Source organism: Sorex araneus, chromosome 2 (assembly GCF_027595985.1).
Source record: "Sorex araneus isolate mSorAra2 chromosome 2, mSorAra2.pri, whole genome shotgun sequence".
Classification (NCBI taxonomy): domain Eukaryota; kingdom Metazoa; phylum Chordata; class Mammalia; order Eulipotyphla; family Soricidae; genus Sorex; species Sorex araneus.
Genome location: NC_073303.1, coordinates 332,647,819 through 332,655,572, shown reverse-complemented (window position 1 = coordinate 332,655,572; position 7,754 = coordinate 332,647,819). Strand labels below are relative to the sequence as shown.

Below are 7,754 nucleotides of genomic sequence, written 5' to 3'. Positions count from 1 at the left end.
GCAGTGAATGTGTGCCCTTAAAGGCTTCCCAAAGAGGGCAATACTGCCCCCTGGGGAGTGCAAGAATGTCACAGGGAAGAGTAGTAGCCTCAGAAGCAATTGTGGGACTTGGAGTAAAATTATTGGGACAATGGTAACATAAAAAAGAAGGACAAAATTATTTTATCTTATTTTCTTTTAGGCATCATAATTTTCAATGTTGATAATGGCAGTGTTTCATGCAGAAAACACTCCAGGAATAATTTTTTTAATGCCTCATACATATTTCATCTATTATGTAACATGGAGTTAAAGCAGTAGTAATTATTTTCCAAATAAATACACAAAATGATTTGTCAGAGGTGTGAGAGATTGTTACATAGGTTAAAGTGCCTGACTTGTACTGACAACTGTGGTTCTATCCCTGGCACTGTTTACTCAAAAGCATGTACTTCATGTTCCAGTTTGATCTATTAAATAAAACAAAATTCATTTAATAATTCAACCTAACTTACATAAGCAGCAGATTTTATAGGAGAAACTACCCACTGTCAAGGAAAAGAATAGTAAGTTGCTATAATTTAATCACTCTGAATGACTTGCAATCAGAATCTTGTCCTCCAAAATATTCACTGCAAAATCTAATATATTTGATTAAAATAGAAGATGAGACCACAAAGATAGTACAGCAGGTAAGGTGTTTTCCTTGCACATGATGGACCCAGGTCCGATCCCATGAATCCCATATGGTCCGACTCCCCCCCGAAACCCCCCTCCATGAGCACTCCAGGAGTGATCCCTGAGCAGAGTCAAGATTAAGTCCTGAACACAGCAGGGTGTGGTTCAAAAAATCCATAAATAAATAAAGAAGAAGATGAACTTTTCAATGATTTTGCAGAAGCCTCACTCATAATAAAACAAATACCATTATTTAAACAAGGTACTTTCAAGACTCAATGTTCTTTCCATGATATAAATAACCTCATTCTGGCAGTCTGATCATTTAAAATAAAAAAAAGAACATTGTTAGTAATGTTCTTTTAGTAATCTGCCAAAGTACAGAAACAGCAATATTGAATTTTTTTTCTATGTTTAATACTAAACATAGCCCACTGACCTGGGGGACTATGTAATATTCCCAGGATCAGTCATCCAAAGTGTTTCTGCAACTAGAGTTACACAAGATACAACTCTTTTTTTAAAAAGTGTTTTAGAGCTGTAGAGATATCACAAAGTTTATGACACTAGCAACTAGCATAGCATGAGGCTGCAGTTGTGAGTCTGGTTCAAATCCTAGCAGCACATACCGTTCCCTGAACACTGCTAGGTGTGACCCCTGAGCACAGAGCCAGGAGCGTTCCTGAACACCACCAGCTGTGGTTAATGAAAGAGAAACAAAATCAATAGTAAAATAAAACATTTCAGACTTCATTCCAATATTCGAGCATTCTGATTTGCAATTGTAGTTCTAACATAGGTAGGTTGTTCCTTAAGGACTATATGTAGAATAAATATTTTGTTGTTGTTTATCTGTGCTCTAGGGTTATTCCCAGTATGGTATTTGGGGTTCATTCCTACAGTGCTTGGAGACCATGTGAAAGTGGAATCCAACCCAAGGCTCTGTTCCCTAGAATAGATTTCTAAAGCTGGTGGTCCTTAAGGGCTCTACCTGACTGTGTTCAGTGACCGTACATGGTGCCAGGATTCAAACCAGGGTTACAGCACCCCCAGACACGTGCCAGGCAAACATCTTAACCTCTGTACTATCTCTCCAACCCAAAAATAGATACCAAATAAAGTTAGCCTTTCCCCCCCTCTACCATACACAAGTTTCATGTTTCTTCTTATTTGGAGCAGGAAGAACAATAAGATGGCTGTTGTGGTCAGATAGCAGTTTGAACCAAGATGGTGTCTGAGAAAGAAATTAGTAGATAAATATACTTTTGAGGAAGAATCAGCAGACATTGTTAATGGTTTACATATAGAATATGAGAAGAAAAAGGAAAAATCAAGGATAATCACCAGATTTTAGGTTAGAATTAGATAAGAATGGAGTAACTTATAAAGCTGACAACCTGTAAAATTATTAGATTTAAGAAGAAAAATGTTAATGTAATTTTAGTCTTATTGTGTTTAAGAAATATTTTTAGACACGTTTTTTAAAAGGAATTAAGGGGCTGGAGAAATAGCACAGAGAATAGTATAGCATGTGGCTGACCCCTGTTCAATCCCTGTTACCACATATGATTTCTAAAGCATCACCCTTGAGTGATCCCTGAGCACAGAGTCTGAAGTTAAGTCCTGAAAACTGTCAGGTGTGGCCCAACAAATAAAAATAGTTAAAACATTACCAAGATGCATTTTTTCTTTTAATAATTTAATTAAATCATTAGCTTAGTTACATTCAATATTCGAATGCCAATCCCACCACCATTGCACCTTCCCACTACCATTATTTTCAATTTTCCCAACCACCCTTAAGCCTGGACCAGTAGCAGGCCCTCAATAATTTACTTTACATTGCTTGTTACAGATAATTTGTTAAAAGGGTGATCAAAAAATCTGTCCTTAGAGGAAAGTTAGTGAAGATTGCTGTATTTCCCATGGAGCCCTTAAACTCTTGTGTAAGAGATTACCAAGATGGTTTGAGGGAAAAACAAGCTCGAAAATGTGTGAATCTGTATCTGTACCCTCATGGTGACTCTCTAATTAAAGAATAAATAAATAAGAAAAGAAGTGTAGGTAAAAATAATTCGAAATTATAAAAAAAAGAGATTACCAAGATGTTGTTATAAGTTAAGCCTTTTGTATCTATATTTTGTTAACCAAAATTGGTTCCTTCTATATTACATCCTATCCAGCCTTGTGTGCTACTCCTAGTTTGTCAGCATTATAGGTTTTCAGATGGCATGCAGCTGAAATCATGGCCACACACTCCAGGGTGTCACAAATTTCTAACGGGGTGATACAGCTGGAGTTAAATTCTTAACTGACTAGCAGCTTTGGGGCATGTGTGTGATTGCTGGGCATTTGGAAGTACAGGGAGATGGGGGGAGGCAACCCATGACGGACTCATGAAAGCTGGAGGTTTCAGTCACAAAACCTGCATACCTGGGTTTTTCAACAAACTAATTTCTGGCTCAGGCTTGTCTGAGCAGTGGGGTCCAGCCAGGAGCACTCCAGGCATCAATTAGGGAGTGTGGGGATTTCCAGCTGCTGGGGCTCTGTTTGGGCAGGTGCAGGAGCTCACGCATCCCCCTCCGGGTTGCTCTGGGACGATTCAGCCTTGTGTGGAATCGAGGAGAAATTCTGCCACTTGTAGATCTCTTTCAAGATTTATTTCTGAGTCTCTAGATCATGGCTGGTGAAAGAGCTCACATGACCCCAAACGTGGTTGGTGGGCATGACTGCTGAACTTCCAAGGTACAGGGAGATGGGGGGAGGTAGCCCATCCCCAACCATAGGAAAGCTGGAGATTTCAGTCACAAAACCCACATACTTGAGTGTTTCAACAAATTAATTTCTGGATGAGGCTCTTCTGAGCAGTGGGGTCCGGCCAGGAGTATGGTAGCAATTGTGGAGTGTGGAGGTTTTTGGCTCTCGCTTTTCAAGACTCACTTTTTTAAAGCATATTATAATATTTTCTCTGGCACAGTAATATTTTTATGTGTGTTTAGATCTATTTTAAATTATTTTAATGTTCTAAAGGATAGCACTGCCGTCCTATTGTTCATCAATTTGCTTGAGCAGGCACCAGTAACATCTCCATTGTGAGACTTTTTACTGTTTTTGGCATATCAAATACGCCATGGGTAGCCTGCCAGGCTCTGCCATGTGGGCGAAATACTTTCAGTAGCTTTCCAGGCTCTCCAAGAGAGATGGAGAAATCGAACCCAGAGAGCCTGGCAAGCTACCAACTCTAAAGGATAATCACAAAAGAAAAGTGGCATTTTCTCCTTCGGAAAGACTAGAAAAGAATTTCAGAACAATCTCTTTTAGTCCTTCCCCCCATGTTTCATAACTTTTCAAAGAAATAAAATTTACAGCACTTTTTTAAATCAGCAAATGTGTTCTTCCTGGGGTCACTCTTGGTAATGCTTGGGAAGGGTCTATCAGGTAACAGGGCCTTACACATGCAAAGGACGTGCTCAATTCCTTGAGCCCCTCTCCCTGCCCCTCAGCAAATTTCTTGATAGCAAAATACTCATTGAGGGTCCAGAGTACTAGCCTGCCTCGCAAGCATACGGTCACATGTTCCCTAGGTGGACCAAACACAATCTGGGCAATTCTGCTATGGGAACCTGGGATTCTGTTATGTCATCCTTAGTGCAAGAAATATTCCTTCATACCACGGCCAGGCAGGCATAGCCGCCATAGAAAAGCAGGCACTGCAGCTAAAAAATGTGTGAGGGCCAAAAATATAGCACAGGAGTGAAATCACTTACCTTGCATACAGGCCAACCCAGGCGGAATCCCCAGCACCACATATGGTCCCCTGAGCACCTCCAGGAATGACTCCTGAGCAAAGAGACAGGAGTGAGCCCTGATCACTGCTGGGTGTGATCTTAAAAACAAAAATAAATATAAATGTGATCTGGTGCTGGTGAAACTAGCTAATTCACACATTACTAAGATTGTGAAAATAATGAATTAGAGTAGTTTTTGTTCATCAACCATTCTTTGATGAGCCAGCATAAGCCAGAAAAAGCGCTGATCTCTTTAAAAATTAAAACTCCACGGAGTGAAGGAAGCTTGAGGGGGAAACTTGAGACAAAGGTGGAATGAGACTCTGATAGCTGGAGTGAGGTTAGGATGTTGTATGCATGAAACCCTATTATTATAGTAATGAAAATTATGATGACTAAAATAAATGTTTAGGGGTGGGGAGCAGCAGTACAGTGGGTAAGGTGCTTACCTTAGCAGCAACCCACTCACACTGCTGACCCAGGCTCCATCTCTGGCATTCCATGTGGTCCTTTGGACACTACCCAGAGTGATTCTTGAGTGCAGAGCCAGGAAGAACCTCAGCATCACTGCTGTGGCACCAAAGCAAAACATATATATATATATATATATATATATATATATATATATATATATATATTCACATAAAATTTAATCAAATAAAATCTTTGGGGGGGAACATTTTTAAAATCAAGAAAATTAGGGGGAAAAACATAGTATTGAGATAGAGGTAGAACAGGTTCCTGTTGATTTGCTCAAACATAAGATAAGAGTGACATCTAGTGTTTATTCAGAGTATTAGTTACTGACTATTTTTTTCAGCAGTCTGCATTGGAGCACTGCACTGTCCTCACATCACGTTGTTCATAGATTTGCTGGAGCAGGCACCAGTAACGTCTCCATTGTGAGACTTGTTACTGTTTTTGGCGTATCGAATATGCCATGGGTAGCTTGCCAGGCTCTGCCATGCGGGTGGGATGTTCTCGGTAGCTTGCCAGGCTCTCCGAGAGGGACACAGGAATTGAACTCGGGTTGGCCGCGTGCAAGGCAAATGCCCTACCCGTGCTATCGCTCCAGTTCACAGTGTTAACTGTGCTATTGCTCCAGTTCACTTCAGCAGTCTACCTATCCACAAAACAGTGAAGAAGCATACAACTTAACAGGAGGTAGTGCCAAAAGGTTGCTATGGCAACTGTAATAGCAATAGACAATAAGTGCATAATTTCTTTACCTTTTTCTGTTTGTTTGTTTTTAGAACACACCCGATAATGATGAGGGGTTACTCCTGACTGCACTCAGGAGTTACTCCCGGCGGTGCTCAGAGGACCATATGGGATGACAACCTGGCTGCATGCAAGGCAAGCACCTTCCGTAACCACTGCACTATCGCTCCAGGACACGCAATTTCTGAAAACTCAGAACCCCTAATCAGGTTTCAGAGATAAGTCGTAACATACTGAAGTAACTGATATGTAAAAAAGAAATTTTTTAATTTTTATTAGTGGGTTTTTTTAGGGGGTGGGGGCTTTTGGGGTCATTCCCATCAATGCTCAGGGGTTACTGCTCCTGGCTCTGCACTCAGGAATCACTACAGGCAGTGCTCAAGGAACTACATGGGATGCCGAGGCGGGAACTCTGGCTGGCTGCCTGCAAGGAAAGCGCCCTACCCACTATACTACCCTCCCTACCTCCCCCACCCCCAAGGGAAAACATTTTTAAAAGACAGCAGTAAAGACCATGGTAGAAAACTGAGCAGTGAAAGCATGATATGTAGGACAAATTCAACTGATTCAGTATCTTGAGGGGAAACTAGAGAAGAAGCAAAGGTGAGATCAGGCAGAGCTTGTGATTTCTGCATAATGAGAAGCCACTTTGAGTGAGCCTTGCAATTTAAGGCTCAGAGCTGAAACAGCCTATGGGAACAGGTGGGAAGCAGGCTGAAAAAATTGCCAGTTATAGATCTGGTTCTGGACAAACTGGCAGGATTTTTTGGTTTTGTTTTGTTTGAATATGGAACACTTCATGAGTTTGCATGTCATCCTTCTGCAGGGACCATGCTAATCTCTATATTATTCTAATTTTAGTGTATGCGCTGCCAAGGCAGAGAGTCTCTTGCCCGCAGGCCTGGCTGTCTTCCCCGGGGCCCCTCGGAGGGGATGGGCTCCTGCTTCCCTCCCCACACCGAGCAGAGCTCCTGGCGGCCTGAGGACCACCGGAACCTAGCTGCAGCCATGCTGGAGGCCCCTCTCCACACGTTCGGACAGGCCTCATGCATGAAGGTACCGGCAGAGGAACCCAGGTGTGTGTAATCCCATCAACAGCCAACATCCAGAGAGACTTAAAAGCAAGCTCTCAGAAGCGATATCTTTAGCCTGCTTCTCCCCTTGGGAGAAACTGGCAGTCTTCTGAGAGTTTCCTGCCCACATGGGACAGCCTTGCAAGCTTCCCATGGTGTATTCATATGTAAAATCCAATAACAAGCTGGATCTCATTCCCGTGACCCTGAAGAGCCCCCCAGTGCAACATCGTTGGGAGGGCCAAGTCCAGATAGACGTCTAAGATCTTAGGGAAAGGACAAAATGAGATGTTACTGGGCCCGCCCGAGAAATCGGTTATTAATGGGCTATCATGATCGTGATCGTGATCGTACTGCCAAGGTGAGCACTTTTTTGTTGTCTTTGTTTTGGGATCACACCAAATCTTGCTCAGGGCTTACTCCATGCTCTGTGCTCAGGTACTTCGGGGACCAGAGTTGCAGGAATCAAACTCAGGTTGGCCATGACAAAACAAGCACCCTACCTGCTCTACTACTGCTTCAGCCCCAAATGTTTTGCTATTTATTTATTTATTTATTTATTTATTTATTTATTTATTTATTGCTTTTTTGGGTCATACCTGGCAACGCTCAGGGGTTACTCCTGGCTCTGCACTCAGGAATTACTCCTGGCGGTGCTCAGGAGACCATATTGGATGCTGGGAATCGAACCCAGATCGGTCTCGTGCAAGGAAAACGCCCTACCCATTGTGCTATCACTCCAGCCCCTGTTTTTATTTTTATTTATTCTTTTATTGAATCACCATGTGGAAAGTTACAAAGCTTTCAGTTTCAAGTCTCAGTTATACAATGCTCGAACACCCATCCCTTCACCAGTGCACATATTCCACCACCAAGAATCACAGTATACCTCCCCCGACCCCCCACCTCCCCAGCCCCCCACCCCACCTGTGTAATTGATAGATTTCACTTTTCTTTCACTTTACTTTGATTACATTCAATATTTCAACAAAAAAACCTCACTATTATTATTTGG

At 42.0% G+C, this 7,754-nt stretch overlaps 1 non-coding gene across 1 annotated transcript; it reads right to left on the bottom strand.

Annotated features, from left to right (window-relative positions):
• Positions 1–6,447: 6,447 nt before the first annotated feature.
• On the bottom strand, positions 6,448–6,552 carry LOC129402881 (U6 spliceosomal RNA). The gene has a single exon (XR_008628911.1). It is a non-coding gene; the product is annotated as a U6 spliceosomal RNA (small nuclear RNA).
• Positions 6,553–7,754: the final 1,202 nt, after the last annotated feature.